Source organism: Pelodiscus sinensis, chromosome 6 (assembly GCF_049634645.1).
Source record: "Pelodiscus sinensis isolate JC-2024 chromosome 6, ASM4963464v1, whole genome shotgun sequence".
NCBI lineage: Eukaryota > Metazoa > Chordata > Testudines > Trionychidae > Pelodiscus > Pelodiscus sinensis.
Genome location: NC_134716.1, coordinates 86724697 through 86744045, shown reverse-complemented (window position 1 = coordinate 86744045; position 19349 = coordinate 86724697). Strand labels below are relative to the sequence as shown.

Sequence of the window (19349 nt, the reverse complement as noted above, 5' to 3'; positions counted from 1 at the left end):
TGTTGCCTTGTGGTCAAAGAGCCATAGGTCCTGTAGTTCCACTCATAACTGAAAAACTTCCTGTATATATAATTCACAGTACAAACTGAATGTTTAATTACTAATGTATCACAGATTTGTATGGCACATTGGTATGTAATGGCATCAGATGCTTTTTACTTATTGTAGTCTTAATTTTTATAAATATGGAATGCTACGTTTTGCTCCACTAGGTCAGAGAGAAAACTGATTTGAAATGAGACTGGTAACAAGATTATATGTCTATGCAGTTGTGCTGGAGATGTTAGGCACAATCCTCACCTTGTATTCCTTTGGGCATCGCCATGGGCTAGAAAGAGAGGAGGTGGGGGAGAAAATTCAGCTCATGAAAGAAAAGCTGGAATGCTTTATGGTGTTCAATAGCAACAACTCTTACTAATTACGGACTTACTGATTACAAGCAGCCCTTGTACACAGGAGGTCCAAACTCCTCACGGACAGAGGCTGCTTCACAGCAGCAGTTTCGTTTCTAGTGGCAGTGTATAGTCCACTCCTATTATAGCACATAGTATCCTGGTTATTAGCCTTTTCTTCCATCTTTCACACCCACCCCTGCATTCTCAACACCATTTCTGCATTCTAGCTCTGTTTGGAATGATTAGTGAACTTACCCAGATTAGTGAGCTTACACAGGTTCTATAAACACTTGCCATATTCACAGTCAAGCGGTAGGCTTCGTGAACAAAAGGATTAGTTTAGTTAAAACTGAATGTGGAGAGTTTATTCTCAGTCTGTTTTTATGAAGGGAGCTGTGAAGAAATTATTTTTCTTCTGATAATCAAGAGTAGTGACTTTTTAAAGATATTTTGGAAACATGGTTTTTAAGCAGTTTTGAGATTCTGCTTGGCCACCATTTTAAGCATTTCAATCTCTTGTCTCAGGTGGAAGTTGTTCCAGATGCATTTGTATCTGCATGTGGCTCCACTAGTCTGGAATTAATTAGTGGGTGTCTCTTTCCTATCACTCAAGTAGGCTGAGTAATCTGCTGGGTAGCATTTTGCTTAGCCTTAGCGGCTTTCTTCAGCAGTTCTGCTTCTAAGTCTCCTGTCTCCACTATGCCTTTGTAAGACTGAGGGTATGTCTACACTACCCCGCTAGTTCGAACTAGCGGGGGTAATGTAGTCATCCGCAGTTGCAAATGAAGCCCAGGATTTGAATTTCCCGGGCTTCATTTGCATGAAGCCGGCCGACGCCATTTTTAAATGCCAGCTAGTTCGAACCCCGTACCGCGTGTAGCCGCGCAGCACGGGGTTCGAACTAGCCGGCATTTAAAAATGGCGCTGGCCGGCTTCATTCAAATGAAGCCCGGGAAATTCAAATCCCGGGCTTCATTTGCAACCGTGGATGACTACATTACCCCCGCTAATTCGAACTAGCAGGGTAGTGTAGACATACCCTGAGAGAAGAGTTATTATTTAAACAGACACTGTCAATGTGGGATTTTTTTACATTGATTGAATCTTTGAAATTTTTGTGGATTACCCCTCCCCCCCCCCAATTTTATGTTTAGAAGGGTCCTTTTGTGATTAACATCACCAAGGGGTGTCACGCCTGCTGCTCCTCTGCTTTCCCTTTTCTATCTGTCCATATTTAGCACAGCTGTCTGTTTTTTGCTGTTTATCCACTTTGTTTCAGTTCTGCTGTTGCTGTTACCTTTGAATACCTTCTTGCAGATGTGGACAATGTATGCACCAGAAACAAAACAGTAACACTGACTATATGCAAAATTGTGTGTCATATACCAATACATTGCAGGTGGTAGTGGGAATAATTCCCCTCCCCACCCATCTCTGTCAGTAACAATAATAAATGTAGGGGCTGTGGGGTAACAGTAATAGTTACAACATTTTCAGAAAATAAACACCATTTTCTAAGTCTGTTTAATTGGCTGATGGAACATGGTGGAACTCTTTAGCGATAATGTGGCACTGATGGCCTTAGTCTGGATTTGGAACAGCGTTAAAATATATTCAATAGCAGGATCCTTTTTACAGCCTAGTTTTCTCTCTAGATTCAGAGAGATTTGTTTGGCATGAAAGTTCTGAGGGACCATTTCGCAGTGCTCTGGGTAATTTAGCTTATGTTTCTTCTCTGTTGTTAAGGATTTTTATCTTAAAAACTGTAAGGCTTTGTCCAGTAATTATCCACCTTTTTCCTGTCTCAGATTTGGATTTCTGTGACTGGGTTCATCAGTCTCAGAGCCCACACAATATGTCTTTAAACAAAACAAACAAAAAAAGAAGTCCCAATGCCTGGTCTCTCAAGGCTAAATTGAGATTGTTCCTTTGTGCATGTATTCTAGACAGAAAAACATCCAGATGTTTGCCATTTATGTTTTGACAGAATGGAAGTGTGACATTGAGTAATGGAGGCAAGTTTACTTTTCTAGTTGGTTAAATGCCTGTGGGGCTAGAGGTCTAATCTCCCATCGGTATGCGGGGATAAATGCTGTCAATACCATGGATGCTGATGGAACCTACCTGCAGGAACCCCTCTACCCCCCATGTTTCTATGGGAGAATGATCCCCTCACACAGGCTTACTCCTTTTTCCCCTTCTTTTCAAATAATGCAGTTGGGTGGCTCTGATCCTTGGGAACTTGCTCCATTGCCACCTCATTGATCACATCTGGTTAATTTCCTGTCTCCAAGTTCAGAGATTCTAATAATTTCTTTAGGGAATGAGAAGATAATTTCAGGATTTGCAGTGGAAATTGGCTTTGTTAATATACACTGCTTAATGTAGCTCAGCAGCTGCATGGAAGACTGTCAGAACTAAATACTGTGCCTCCACTTATCCAAATAAACAGCTGGGTAACTACATTCCTGAGGGGTTGTTTTCCAAGGTCAGGCCAGGGGATCTGCTTTACGTCACCAAAAAATGGCTGTTTTGCTACAGCTTAGATCTTAGCCCAAATGCTGACTAGTGCACAGTGTGACAAATTAGTGCTGAAGTTTGTTAATCAAATTGCGAGTTTTCCATAGCGGTAGCATGTATCACCCTACTGAACTATATCAAAACCCTGAATAACAAGTTTATCAGAATTCCTGTGTCTTTGGGACAAAAAATAAAATCTGAAATGGCGGGGGGGGGGGGGGGGGAGAGAGGGGAGAGAGGAAAACTACAGTACTTATGTACAAAGCATTGCTTTTTAAAGAGATTAATTTTCACAAAAATACATTTTGGTCTGTGGATACTTATAATTTTTATCAGTTTTTGATTTCGTGGCCTGACATGAGGTGAAGTGTTTGCTTTTATATCATCAGAATATAGAAGGGTTGATGTTTATATGATGTTGGACTACAGCATATTTTCTGAGTAGAAGCAATCTAAATAACGAAGTAGACTTTTCCACGTCTTAAGGCTCCTTTTGGAAGCCAGAGATTTTGAGTTTGATGAGCAAGTGTTGTGTAGGCAAAATTGGTATTATTTTCCAATTAACTATGAGGAACAGATTTGTGGAACAAACTTTGTGGAAACAGATTTATAGCATGGAGTTTTCAATCTGAGCTCTCACTATATATGCACAAGTTTTCTGGCCGTGGTACAAGAGAGTATTGTACCTTTGAGCTTTCTAGTCTTGTTTGTAGGTTATCTTGCTGAATGGACTGTAGTGCATAGCCTTCCCTCATGGTCCTCTTCTCTGGTCCATGATATCCCAACAGGAGGCTGACACAAGGTTGGCAAATAATAACAAAAAAGAAATTTGAGGAAAGGAAATGTCTATACAGTTTTTTTAAACAGATTAAAAATATTGTATGAAACACTGAGACCCATTGTGATCAATTTTCAAAATAGCGTGTACATTTCTTCATGTACCCTCTGTATGCAGAGGCAGTTTAGATGTTAACATAAAGCTGTAAATTATCACAAGAACTCAACAGGCTTTTTCAGGGCAAAATGACACTTCAGAATGGAAATCCGTTTTTACTTTCCAGAATTTCATGCTGTTCCCTGTATCTTGCAGACTGGCAGCTATACAAATGAACTGGAACAAGGGGAGTAGCTGATTTTTCAAAAAATAGATATAATTCATATTTGGTCAGTCTGATAGCCAGGTCACTCTTGGAGTAGAAGTGGAAATCATTGTTGCTTGATTGATTTGATTTTGCTGACATAAAATTATACAACTAAGATATGAGCTTTTTTTCTTCTATGCCTAACATATTTAAATAGTCTCAGGGTTAACCCTGTTAGTTTAACTTTCAAATTTCCCCTGACTTTGACATCCGTATATTCATATCAAAACTATGAATGGGACACATCCAGCCCACTTAATTAGCTTCATTAACATGGGTCCTACAATTGACAGGAACTTCTTTTGCTGTTATATAGATCTTTGATTCTGTTATTTCCACTCCAACTCATCTGATGAAGTGGGTCTTTTACCCACAAAAGCTCATGATCCTATATATCGGGGTCAGCAACATTTCCGAAGTGGCATGTCAAGATTTAATCCTCCTGCCTGGGCTGCATCGCTCTCCTGGGGGGACTCTCTCTCCAACATGTACCCTCTTTGGTCTCCTGCCTTGGACTCCAGCTTTTCCTATGAGAAGGAGAGGAGCAGTGCATGCTTCCCCACAAGTGGGATCTGGCGCGGAGCCTCAGCACTTCTCCCATCCAGCAGGAAGCCGGTGCTGGCTCCAGTCTTATGAGGGGATGTGTGTGAATCTGGATCCCCAGCATGGGCTCCGCATTGCAGATTGGGAGGAGTGAAGGGGAGCCCATTCATTGCACATGCCACTGAAAATCATTTTGCATGCCACTTACGACACGCGTGTCATACATTATACTATATATATTTTTCCATCTCTAAGGTGCCACAGGACTACTCATTTTTTTAAAAAAATATTTAAATATTTTAAACTTATTTCTTGAGTTTGCTCCTACATCTGTATAGTGCTCATTAAATGCACCTTTAATATTTCATTGAAGCCTAATTCCAAAATTTCAGGGTCAGAACTGTTTAGTCTATTTAGAGAGGACAGATTTACACAACAAACCAAAAGCCCATGCTAGGATGTCCTGGTTTGTTGCTGTTCTTTGTGGATGTAAATGTATGCTGATCTCCTCTTTAGAATACCTTTTACATTTTTTGCTTTAAAATTCAATTTAAATGTTTTACTAAAAGCTTTCACTCGATGTTTTAAAACAGGGCTCCTGTTGGGGTGTGTATGTGTCTGTGTGGGGGGTTCAGCTAAAAGTACTTTTCTAGTTTGAAAGCTAATGCTCTTTTTACTCATACTCCCTGTTATGTAGCTCAAACTGCTGAAAACTGTCAAGTTTATGCAACTGTTTTAAGTGTAATTTGTGTGCTTATGAATCTGTGGTTTGGAACACTGCTATGCACTTGGAAAGTACAGGATGGACCTCCCTGCTCCGACACCCTCGGGACCTGACTGTCCAGGATGAGAGATTTTGCTGGACAAGGGGAAAATCCTGGCCACCCCCGCGACTCCCACCCCCCCTCCTTTCAGCTTCACTGCCTGCCAGTCCCCCACACCCTCTTCCCTGATACACTGGGCATACCAGATCCCTTTGTGCCAGGCTCCTGGCCCTGCCAAGCAGTTCCACTGGGTTGTACCTAGCAGCTTAGAAGCAGCATATGAGGAGCCCACCTGCCAGCCCTCCACCGGGATTCTATGGTCCTGGAACATCAATGGTTCTGCTGAACCACAAATGTTGCCAGACCAGGGAGTCCTAGTTCACAGAGGTTCAACCCGTAGTATTACATATTAACAACCAGAGTCCTGGATTTAAACCCTGTACATAGGTACCACTGTGCTAGGCTCTTTAGAAATATGTATAGAGCTGGAGAGCACTTTCAGCATGATACGCTATTTTGGGAAGGAAAAAGGGGTGTTATTTATGACTTTACATAAAAATAGCTACATTTTCTGGTTGGCTGTGCTTTTGGGTAGGAGAGTCATGGTAACCGGAGACAGATTTAAGACAGGCTCCTCCCCTTTCAAAGCTCCAGGGAGTATCTGATGGCTGAGTGAGCTGCTCTGGTTGGGGAACAAATGATTGGAGAACTTCTGTTCTGCCCTGCTAGGAGCACAGCAGCAGGCAAACTGCTGCTGCAGGGGGAGGGCTGGAGAGACTAACATGCTGCTTTGACATTCCTCAGCATGGAGAGCTCACAGAGCTACAAGGGAATCCCAAGAAGTGCAGGGATCAGCTCTGCCTTCCCACAACACTGCACTGTGAGATGCTTACGCACATTGCTTTGCTCTGTTTGTCGACAGGATGCTAGCAATGTGACCATGAAATATCAACGAGAGGCAGAAAAATCAGTTTGACCGGTTTTCACTTTTGGCAACTTTTGCATGTCAACAGCACTTTTGTCGCCAGATCATCCTAGTGTAGACATAGCCCTGGTATGCCTGGAGCCCTGTTTGCTTCTGCTTTCACACTGTGGGGTATCTTTGGTGAAGATCCTGTTACCAGGCTGACTTCCACCATTCATTCTTTCCTTCTGTCAGTTTTGCTATCTCCTAAGATAAGGCACTCTACATCTCCAGCTTTATTAAATCCCATTTCCTCTGTCTCAGCCACCTTTTCACAATTTGTGACGCATTCCTTAGACCCTGCTATATTCCAGTCTCCCTTTCTTTTGCCACATATAATCTCGTCAATTTCTTCCAAGAGAAAACTAACAAAATATGATTAGACCTACCCTCTCTCATGTATTTGCCCTCTCTTCCCATCCTACAACTTTCTCGGCATCATCTTTGACTCAGATCATTCTCTAGGTCCTCATGCTCTTGCTATACCAAAACTGGGCTGATTCTTTCTGCATAACATTTCTTAGGCTATGTGTACACTGGAAAGGTTTGACAATGAAAGTGCTCAACATGCAGAAGTTATCAAAACTGAAAACTTGCCAAACCTGTTTTTCTGTCAACTCTTTGTTGACATATTATGGCTACATTATTAGGTTCTCTGTCGACAGAATGAATAAAGCAATGTGGGTAAGCATCCTACAGTGCCTGGCATCACCATCAATCACTAAGCACAGTGGGAACGTGCAATGTAGTGCTGGGCATTTTGGGACCTCTTTGCCTCCCAGCACTGAGTGGTGGGCTTGCATTGTCATGTACCTGTGGGAGGAAGACCAGTGGCTACAGAACTGTGGTGTAAGGACACCTGCATGAAGTAGAGAGGTGTGTTGACATTGCTTTGTTGAAGGCCCTCACACTTGAGGAGCTCCACTTCCACACAGCTATCTCATCATCCTACAAATCCCTCCTTAACATTCTTCTTTTGAATTATGTCTATAAAAAAAACTTGAAAAAAGCCACTGGCATGCTGATGTCCCTGCCTGTGGGGTTGGCCAGTACAGTCTCATTGTTTCCTTGTATTTCTCAAACTGTCTGTATCCATATGCTTTTCCTTTTGTCTTACATTAAAATTCTAAGCTCTTGAGGAAGGGACCTTCTTTCTGTTCTGTGTTTGTATAGAACCTAGCACAGTGGGGTGGGTTTTGATCCATGCCTAGAGCGCTTAGGTGCTTCCATAGTATAAATAACAAGAGATGGAGACAGGTAGCAGTCATGTAGGCTGGACAGTGCTGCTGAAAAGTAAAGAAAATCAAATTGTATGAAAATGACTGAGTCTGCTGAATGCAAAGCTTAGTGTGAGCATTAGCCCTGATCTGAGGGTTGCTGGGCACCCATGGCTCCCTTTCAGTTTTATTGCCTCTCAGCATTGTGCCTCTGGATAATATTGTAATGGTTATTTTAAAACTAATTGCAGTAAATGGTTGTTTGTTTGGCATTAGCATGAAAAAGAACCATCACATCAGATAGGGAGCTCATGAAGCAACATCAGGGCTTTCATGCTATAGTGTGGAGGCTGGTGTGGGAAATTAATATTTAATCAGAATTTCCCATTTTTTCAATAATTTTTCCTGTTTGATAGTCTGACCACAGATTAGTCTGCAATTGCTTTTTATTCGTGTGACTGCATTAGTTTGTCTGGGATACAAATCAGACCTAGACCAAAAATTTAACCTTGGAAACACCACTAATTTGTATATGTTGCAAAAGCCAGGGTGTGCACTGTTGGACAAGTACCAGTAAGCTATGCGAGATGAGGAGAACATAGACAAGTCTTTGGAAATGCTGTGATAAGAATTCTATATTTAATATTCTTGTCTGTGCAAACAGAGTGTAAGGTATTCCTCTCAAGCAGTATAGAACATTTACTAATGCCCCACTGTTGTTTCTCCTATCTTTCTACATTGCATTTCTACTCCTTCAGATGTCCTCTTTCTTACACCCTTACAGCTCGTAGTGCCAGAGAACCATGTTTGTCCTAGGGCCTATTCCTTAGAACCAGAGCAGAATGCAAGTCAGAGGGAACAGAGCAAATGCAGCAATGTAGGTAGGAGCTGTGCAACTACAGACAATGGGAGATAATCAAGAAAAGGTCATGCCTCTCCTTCCCAATGTGTAGAATCATATTTAACTAACAGGTGGGGCATACCCAGGCATGGACACTGTAATTAACAAGCAGCTGCTTTCCCTTTGGTTGCTAGGAGCTGTCCTGGCTGCATCTGGATTGGGTAAGTGGCTGGCAGCCGGTGAAGACACTGTGCTTTGAATGCCTAGCCTCGCTGAATGCACACTCTGCTTCCTTTGGTCATTGAGCAGGCAGGAGAGACTGTGCAAAGCAAACTGAGCAGCAGGAACGTTGAACAGCCAGCCATGCAAGAGAACAAAGTTGCCTTAGAGCCATCAGTAATTCTCCCATTCCTAGTGGAGTCTGGATTGTTATGGGAAATGATGGAGGGGTTTTTTTTTTCTGGGGGGGAGGAGGAGAAGGGAATTTGTTGATTCAATCTCAGATGATGGGTACAGCAGAGAGTTAAGCAACCCCTAGGACACTAGAGAGGAAGAAGTAGGTCTGCCCTTTACATATGTTATGGGATAGTAGATTTTGACCACCCCCATTTCTCCTAGCAGAACACAGGTAGAGAGGAGCCAAGACCCATTGCTTGTGGCATCAGAAGGGTTGGATAAGCATCTGAATGGCTCCTGCACTGATTCTATGTTGATTTTGGGGAAGAAGGGGGAGTCTAAGATGTCTTTGTGCATTTCTCTGCATGGCCATACACATTTTTGTATTGCTGAGGCTGGTTTTGTGCATGCTGTCCTTTGGTTTGGTAACACTTGATTATAGCAATAAGCTATAATGGGATCAGGACTTCGTGTGGAAGTTTGATTATACCCGGTGCATTGAATAGTATGTCAATCAACTTACGCAGCTTGGAGGACAAAGTTCTCTGTTGACCTTGCCAGGATTTTGTTTCTAGAGGCACCAAATATTTCAATCTTGATAAAAGACATGATAGCTTAGTAGTCTTGTAAGGAATAGTTGGGAGTATTGGCTCTTCTGGGTTCATCTGTTTCCTCTTATATCTGTTCTTTTGTATTTTTGTCACCATTTACTTGTCTGCTCCTGCTGGTTAAGAAAGAATCCAAGGCAGTAGATCAGTACAGGCAGTCCCCGACTTACGCGGATCCGACTTTTGTTGGATCCGCACTTACGAACGGGGCTCTCTCGCCCCAGAGCTCGCAGGCAGCGGTCCCGCCACCTCAACCTCCGGGGCTAGAAAAGCTGCTCCGGGTGCCCCTGGTCTGCTGGGGACCGTCTCCAGCAGACCAGGGACACCGGGAGCAAAGCCGCAGCGGTGGTGGGGTCCCACGCCGCTGCAGTTTTGCTCCCTGTGTCCCTGGTCTGCTGGGGGGGGGGGGGGCACGCAGCTAGTGCGCCCCCCACCCCAGCAGACCAGGCTTTTGTTGTGGACCCTGGGGTAGAGCAGCTGGGGTGCTGCCGGGTTGGTCCTGCAGGGACCTTCCTGGCAGCCCAGCTGTTCTGTCCCAGGCTCAAGGTTCAGCCACTGTTGAAACTGATCAGTGGCTGATTCCAGGAAGCTGGGGGCAGAGCAAGTCTGCCTCTAGCTTCCTGTAGTCAGCCCCTGGTCAGTTTCAACAGCAGCGGCTGAATCTGGAGCCAGTTCTGACTTACATACAAATTCAACTCAAGAACAAACCTATAGTCCCTATCTTGTACGTAACCCGGGGACTGCCTGTAGAATTGTTAACCAAAAGGAAAAAAGACACCTCTGACTCTCTACCCACCTGAACTGCTACCCCTGCAGCCTTCCTAGATGGGAGAGATCAGAGATGGATCTTTCATTCACATTGTTCAACTATTAGACCATGTGGCTGGTGTAATATAGTAGGTGGGTCTGGGGCACAAGCTGCTTATAACTAAGGCTACTTACAGCCCAGACCCGAGTCCTCCCTGTAAGGCACCAAGCCAGTAGTAACACAGAGCACTTTTGCTGCCATCCTGGCCACCAAGAACTAGCATAAGCAATCCCCTTAGACACTCCAGCTTTACCTGTACCACAACCAGCACTATTCCTTACAGAGCTAAGAGGTTATGAAAACCAATCTCACCAACACTGGGACTGGGAGAACCTGTTCAAAGGACCAACCACAGTGCCAGGCCAATTTATACCTCAGATCATAGCTGAAAGAGCATGCTATACCATTCTTTTAGAATCTAAAATGTAAAGGGTTATTAAACAAAAGATTGAGGGTAGGATTGTTAAAGAAAGCACACTACATCCATCGACCATCAAGTTCTTGAAGCAGGCTCTTAGAGCTGTTACCTACCAGCTGCTAGCTTAAAAGTCTCTAGGCTGGGTCAACAAATCCTTCCCAGCCCTCTGTCCATAGCAAGGATGCTTCTAGGGACAAGAGCAGGATTGAAGACAAAGATGTAGGTAACCCCAGGACCTTTTTATAATCTTTCCCAGGTGAAAGGAAATCCATTGTTCTCCTGAGTGGTGGTTCCTCCCAAAATGGAGCTGATCACATGATCAACTAATCTGTCTAAGTCCTTTAGGCAAGCAGTTATGTGGTATGTGCTGGTCTGCAGTTTCCCAGCCACATTCCTCAGGTGTTTATTGGCAACCTTGAGAGCCATTTTCCATGCAGCATTGCTACTAAGCATAGCTAGTCAGTAAATAAGGACACTGTACAATAGGTGGTTGACCCCTCTATTGCTGTCTCCCAGACAGCAAACATTTAAAGGATAAGTACAGAGCCCATATTCATAACTTTATATATAACGATCATGCAAGTAGCATAGACAGAATCAGCATAGCATAAGCTTTCATTAGACACCTCACATGGCCCACTTTGCACAGGATTTGGGGCAAACGCACAACAGTGGGTGCAACAATGGATCTGCATTGTCTTACTAAAATCCAATAACAGGACAGCTTGCCAATAGCTTTTTATGCTATAATATGTGAAGTTCCTCCATCTGACATTAAATAGCTCCATTTTGTTTTAGCTATACGTTTAAAATAATCACTTAAGCTTACCTACAAATGGGAAAGAGGTGTTAATATTATAGTTGCTAATGATGGTAAACAATGTTTCTAATAATGAGGAAGTAGTGGAATTCTTGAGGCAATGTCTGTTATGTGTTGCATGTTTACTGAAATTGAGAGAATGGTGATTCAGCAGGGAAAATCTTTTACTAGTATTGGTAATACCAATCTGAGATAGTACCTGTTTTTAGCAAGCAGAGAAAATGGACCCTTCACAGTCTATATTCTGAAACCTAATTTTTTCACAGTCCTACATCAGTTAATTTTATGCTGTCGTCAGTTTTATCTTTCTTTTTCAGAAACCTGCTCTCCCTTTAGAGTAAACTAACTCTTAGCACCTTTTGGGAGTAGGCCATTTATGTGAGCTAAACCAAAGCATTGTAGCTTTCCATATTAAACAAGATTTTGGTTCAGGTGTTAGTGTGTCACTTTAAAGGCTAAAACCACAAATATTTGCTGTGCCATAGAATCCAGGCAGAGTACACACAACGTCTACATCTACACTGTAAAAACTTGCAAAGCGTCTTTTACTGTAAATTTACAGTAAAGCATTGGAAAAGAGGGCTTCTTGCACAAGCATTATTCCTCTCGCCATAAGGAATAAGCCCTCTTGCGCAAGAAGGCAGTGTGGACGGGCAACAGGGGTTTCTTGCACAAGAAACCCCTAGGGCTAAAACGGCCATCAGAGCTTTCTTTCGCAAGAGAGCGTCCACACGGCCATGGCAAAAGCACATGGCAGTGTGGATGTCCTTGTGCAAGGTTTTTTGCGCAAGAATTTTTGCCCAAAAGAGTTCTTGTGCAAGAAGTCTGCAGTGTAGACATAGCCAAATAGTATTACAAGGTTCAGCAGCATGAACTTTAGTTGTGACTTCTTAAATCTGAAGAGTTCCTAAGTGTGTATCATTTTCAAGTGTTCTTCTTCCAGTAGGTAGAGATAGGTGAAAAACTTAAATACGTAAAGTCTCGATTATCTGACCTTTGTTTAGCCGATATTCCGTGTTATCCAACGTGCCACGTGTTATCCAACATGCCAAGGGGCTCCAGGGACACTGGCCTTGCTTTCCCTTTTACCTGTTCCAGGGCTGGGCAGGAGCGCTAGTTGGCAGGTCTGCAGCTCCCTCTTGTGGCTGAAGAATTCGCTGTCAGCAAAGTAGCTTTTTTTTCTTGTTTTTCCTGTTTCCGGGGAAAGCGGCAAACACCTTGCCCTGCGTCACATCATTGCCAGGGGACATAGAGTGGTGCAGGGCAAGGGCTATGTTCCCGCAGCAAGGCAGAGCCCTGGATCTTACTCCCATTTGGGAAGAAATACAAGGGCTGGTCAAGGCAGCAGATTCAGGAGGTTTAGAACTGAACCTCACAAGGTTCACAAAAGTTCAAATTTATAAAATTAATTACTGTATTAAAATAATTTTCTGTATTATCTGCCATTTCCTTTATCCAACCATCCTCTGGTCCCATTTAGTTTGGATAATTGAGACTCTACTGTAGTGAAATATTCTAGACCACTAGTGGACAACCTGTGGACAACCTGTGGACCAAGGTCCACATGCGTCCCAATGGGGGGTGTGGGTGGTCCCAGGGCATTTAGCTTACTGTTGACCATACACAGAGTTGCCAAATTCTGCTGATTTTCATCTGCATTTTTTTCTTAGTGGTATTACAAAAGTGACATGCACTAAAAGCAAGGGTCTACAAAGTGAGATGCATACTGATTGCACACAACATTGACAGTCATGCACGCCTCCTGCATCCAATCAAACCACTCCTATGGTTGAATTGACACACACTGAAAATTTTAATATGCAAGTGCAGTTAGCAAAACTACCCTATTCCAGGAGACCATCTTGGTTATGACAGTCTTATGGCACACTGAAATAGAGGGCAACTTTTGCAAGTCACTCATTAGCCTAGGTTGCCCATTGCCTCTCTAGCCTGCTATCCTAAACATCAAATTTGTAGTTAAAGTTCTTGCTAGGGCATGTAAACAGTATTTTCTTGATGAAGTTTTAGAAACTGACATGGAGTTGGCTGCATAGATACTATTTAAAAATCAAGGATTTTTTGATGAAAATCTTGATTAGTGAGCCTGGCTGTTGATCACTAGACAAAACAGCAACCATGATACATTATTTATATAATAAGAAATATGTTCAGTCACTCTGGTTACATATTGAACAGAAAAATTTGGGTGAATAAGAACGGGAATTACTAGTGTTTGGTCTGAAATGCCAGGTGAGTTCAGCACAATGACAGCACAGCTTGCCCAAGAGCAAGCAATATGTTGTACCATAAGCATCCAGACAGGAAGCACTACACAAAAAATGTTATTGTTTCTTCTTGTGTATACAAACAAAGAAATCCCTTCACTGAGACTGGCCATCATGCACTGATGGATTTCACTACTCAGTGGAATAAATGGAGCTTATAGTTCATTCATGCAATAGATGTCCATCCTTATTTTGAAAATGCTTTCTTCTGCAATACAACTGACGTGTACTCAGGTACTAAATGGTTTAAAAACCTGGGAACTGTGGTTTATTTTCACTCAGGGAGAACTTTCGCAGTTGGTTGAATTTCTTTCAACAATAATTAAGAAAATATAATGTACTAGACCATGTAAAGTATTAATTAAATTGAATAAGACAAGGGCTAGTCCTTACATCTGTTCTTGCACTGAAGAATAAACAAAGAATGGCGGTGATTTATAACTTGGTGGAAACTTCAGGGTTGAAATAAATATAGGCATGAATTAATGCTGGAGATAGGTGAAAATCTCAGTCTCTGGCTACACTTTTAGACAGTAATAGCACTGTTTACAACTTGCCTTTCCCAAACTGCTGCATTGTATTAGAGGTACAGAAAAAACATCAGGTAATATTTAAACCTTATTATTGGTATGTGCAGTTCCTTAAAATTTTTACACATAATTGAACAAAAACATCCTGTATATTCACATTGGTATGCCAAACAAAATTAAAAAATAAACTCTTAGGGAAATCAGTGCTATAGGATACCTGTCAGCCTTTCTGGCCTATGTCAATGTGTGCCAAGATATGACAAACTCTAAAAACCCTGACGGTATAATACTAATCTCAAACTTCCCGTTGATCAGTTAATGTGTGCGGGCTGGAATACACTTTCCCATTTCATCCAAGTTATTAACAAAACAAATAAATGCTCTGTAGGTGCTTGCTTAAAGATAATAGCAGGCTATGTTTTGGGGGCTGTGTGCTGACTAACTAGGCTCTAGCCCACTACTGGGCCACCTGCAGCCCACCAGCATTCTGTGTATGGCCTGCGAGACATTTTGTTTACCCATGCACAGGGTTGCCAGATTCCGCTGGTTTCCATCTGAGTAGTTTTCTTCCTAAAGAGAGATGCATGTAAAGCAAGGGAACATGAAGTGAGGAGCCTGCTGATTGCACACAGTGTTGACTGAGAGCCATATGCTTGGGGGAGAGGCGGGAGGGCTGTCAGTTCTGGCAGGCCCTCAAGCAAAGTGCATGAGAGGCTAACTCCATGTCCCAAACTACCCTATCTTGGTTACAACAATCTTGCTGCCCAATGAAATGGAAGGCCCACTCACTAGTTTAGGTTGCCCATTGCTGCGCCAGCCTGCTATCCTTTAATTTCTAGCACCTTTTGGATCCTTTCACAAGGGAGCAGGCTAATTCAGAGAGAGCAGGGATTTAAGAGGCTGAAGTGACCAGAGGAGCTATCAAACAGGGGATTTTAGAGAAGGAATATGAGAGGCAGATACACCTAACAAATATACTCTACACTTAGGCCAATAATTCACCAACCCACAAAAACTTCAAAAGTAAACATGATGCAGGAAGATGTACACTGTCCATTTCTTTGCATTGAAATCATATGTGATGGATGTGTACATGCAGTGCAAGCTGCTCTTGATCCTCAGAGAGAATACAGAATCTTGAGGCCAGAGTGGATGAAGTGGAGAAACTAAGAAACAGCTCATACATGGAGATTTTCATGACATAGTAGAATGGTCCCACCCAAGTCTGACAGCCTGCGTGCTGTTAAGATAGATGAAAGTATCAGGTAAGGAAAGCAACAAACTGCACAAGAGGACAAAAATCCCATCTCTGGGACATTCCTACCAGTTGATAGCGTGGTATGCTCTCACACTGAGGATAATCCTCCTCAGGCAAGTTCTCCAATTATTAGAACGAGCCAGGTAAATAAATAGTTGGTTTTGTAATGACTGGGAGAACTAGCTGGTAAATTGCTTTCTAAGTGCAAAGATTGTCAATCTTATGAGACATCTAGAAAGATGTGCAGTGCTGAGGAATCGCTGGCAGTTTTGGTAGGTGTAGTTACCAGAGACATAGAGAAAGGTAGGAAGGGGGTCCTGGAGGACCAATTTAGGCTGTGAGGTGAACGAATGAAGACCAAGACCTCTATGATTACAGACATTGAAATGCTGCAAGGAAGATACAGAACTGCAGGCTTCAATGTGTGAATGACATGATGATACAAGACGATACAGGGTTACCTTTATTAGGAACTGGACAGTGGAGGATCTTATATAAAAAGGATGGACTCCACCAAAATGATACCAAACTGTTTCCAGGTAACAACAAAATAGGGACCATCAAGAGATTTTTTTTTTCTTTAAACTGAAAGGCTGGGTGAAAGCTGATAGGTGCCGTAGAGTACAAGCTTGAGGCAGGAAAATCACTTAGGGATGAATTTTTTTGAAGGGGGAACTCTATACCTTAGTAGAGTGGCTAGGAGAGAAGTTGGTAAAGTACATGTAGGAGCTAGTCAGAAGCAATCAAATGTAAGAGTCCCATTTAAATGTAATGGAGGAAGGCTAGGAACGCAATATTGATACAATGTACACATGCTTGTACTCAAATGCTGACAGTCTAAATGGTCAGGTGGGTGAATCAGAGTACCAGCATTAAAGGAGGATATTGATACAATATGCATCATAAAAACTTTGTGGAATAAAGAATAGGATAAACAGTAGGAACACTCTGGTACAGAATATATAGGAATGACAGAGAATGTCATGCTTTCACTAAGAAAGTATAGAGTTGAATCAAGTAAAAAACAAATCGAACTGTACCACAGAATCTCCATGGACAGAAATACCATGCTTGAACAATAAAAGTATAGAAATAACAACATAGTACCAATCGCTTGACCAGTACGCTAATGAAATGCTTAGTAGATTAGAGAGGCTACAAAGGCAGACAACACAGAAATAATAGGGGATTTCAACTATCCTCATATTAACAGGATACATGCAAGGGAGCTGGAACAATCTACATAATGGAGGTGCTTAGGAGCCATTGAATCAAACCGTAAACATATAAAGCCAGGGATGTAGCAGCAGCCCCATTTCCAACATCTATAGATATGTCATGTGAGAATAGAATGCAGAAATAAAACTTGTAGACATTACAAGATAAATGACTGCTTCTTGAAGCAATTAGTCCTGGAACCCATCCGAGGGAGAAGTAATTGTTAGTTAGTCCTAGGTGGAACACAGAAACTTGTCCAAAAGGTGTATATAGAGGAACCACTCAGTATAATAGCAACCATAATGTAATTAACATTCTTGTAGGGAAAAAGATGAAGCAAAACAAACCAAGCACACCAGCATTTAAATTCAAAAAGTGAAACTACACAAAAATGAAAAAGCTGGTTAAATAGACAATAAAAGACAGTCGCAAGAGAGTCAAATGCCTTCAAACTGCATGGAGACTATTTAAAAACACCATAACAGAGGCTGACACTTAATGTGTACTTCAAATTAAAAAATAAACTAAGAACCACAAAAATGCCACAATGGATAAACAGCAACACAAAAGAGGAAAAGGAGGCCAAAAGGCATCCTTTAAAAACTGAAAATTAAACCCCTTGTGAGGCAATCAGAAAAGAGAATAAACTGACAAGTTAGGTGTAGGAAATACAGTAAAGCAGGCAAGAAAGAATTTGAATAGCAATTTGAATAGCAAGAAAAAAAACTAATTTCTTTTAAGGATATCAGAAGCAGGAAGTCCAACATCTCAACCATCCAGTGGCCCCACAACACGCAAGTAAGACCAGACTGGTGGAGAAACTAAATTAATTCTTTGCATTATTCTTCATTATGAAGAATATGGGATAAAATGCACATCTGAGACATTCTTGTTAGGTGATGCATTTGATGAACTATTCCCCACAGAAGTGTCAATAGAGGTGGTTTTGGAACAAACTGATTAAACAGTAATGAGTCACAAGGACCAGATGGCATTTACCCAAGAATTTAGAAAACTCAGATATGAAACTGCAAAACTAACTGTAACCTATCAATTAAATCAGGTTTTGCACCAGGAGGAGAGTTAACGTAACACTGATTTAATAAAAAAAAAAAGGTTCCAGGTGTGACTTGGTTATTGCTAAATTTCAGTACTAGGCAAATAGATAGAAACTATGGGAAAGAACAGAATTATCAGAGACACAGATGAACACCAATTATTGGGAAAGAGCCAACACATTTGGGTTTTTTTAAGTGGAAATAATCTTATCACCAGTCTATTAAAAATACTTTGAGGGAGTGGACAACCATTGAGCCAGATGATACAAGGTCCCTTGCCAAAGCAAAACTAAATAACCTAAGCAGTCATTAGGTAAAAAGGGAAGTTCTTCTCATAGATCAGTAATTAATTTGTTAAAATGATAGGCTACTCTTTATTTACTATTCTCGCAATGGAGCAAGAGTAACAGCGAGGTTCCCTAAGAATGTGTTCTGGATCAATGCAGTTCAACATTTTTTTTTATAAATTATCAGGAAAATAACATTTTCAGCTATCAATTTAGAAGATTGGATGGCTAAAAGTTAGCAACTACCTTGAATCGTACTTAGCCATCCAATCTTCCTCCTAAATTGCTAGCTGAAAACTTTATTTTTAGTCTTTTGGTGCACTTTTAGAAAGATTGTCTTTTTTAAAATTTATATAAAATTTTATAGTTTTGCCTTTTTGGTCTTAAGTGTAGCGTGTTTCCACTAGTCAAAACTGTAAGGTTCTTGCCTGCCCACCGCTCGGGGGCAGCAGGAAAGAGCTGCCCATCCCGGCTCGCGGGCCACTCAGCATCCACACCGGTGCTGTCCTCCGTCTCCTCTCCCCGTGCTCTGATGGCTCAGTCCCCTTCATCCCCTTTCCCTCCACTATGCGGGCTCACCTCCAGCTGTCTCCACTCCTCTTTGTGTGGCGCTACACTGAGCTAAGCCATATTGGCGCGTGCAAAGGAGTGGTAAATTGAAAATCCCATGACAGACAGACAAGAATAGTGGCCACTTAACAGAAAGACTGTCTAAAAAATGGCAAACAGTGGCAAAATTTGTAGAGGATACAGAATTACTCATTCAATTTACTTAAATACATAAAATTAGGTGATAAAAAGGCAGATGAAATTCAGTGTTGATAAGTGTGAAGTAATGCACATTAGAGAACATAATTTTAACTATGTACAAAATGACCATGTCTAAATTAGCAGTAAGCACCCAAGATCTTGGAATCATTCTGGATTAGTTCTCTGAAAACATCTACTCAATGTGCAGCAGTAGTCAAAAAAGCTAAGAGTGTTAGAAACAATTAGGAAAAGGATAGAATCATGCAAAATTGCCCTGTTCTGTTCATTTCCTCTGAAGCATCTAGCACTGGCCACTTTATCAGAGACAGGATACTAGCCTAGATGTATCTTTGGCAGTATTGGGTATTTCAACAAAAATATTTAAGCACTGGAAGAATTGTTTTATGAAGTAAGATTAAATGTGGCTTGGCTAAGTGAGGATTTAGAGCAGAATAATGGTTTACAAGTATCTGAAGGCTGAAATACTTTAGGGTTTCACAATAGATGGCAACTAGGGATAATGTGCT

General features: G+C 41.7%; 1 protein-coding gene across 11 annotated transcripts in view; it reads left to right on the top strand.

The window, feature by feature from the left end:
* The window catches only part of LHFPL2 (LHFPL tetraspan subfamily member 2), a 210769-nt gene that overhangs the window by 187792 nt on the left and 3628 nt on the right, over window positions 1–19349 (top strand). The gene's annotated exons all lie outside the window — the stretch shown is intronic.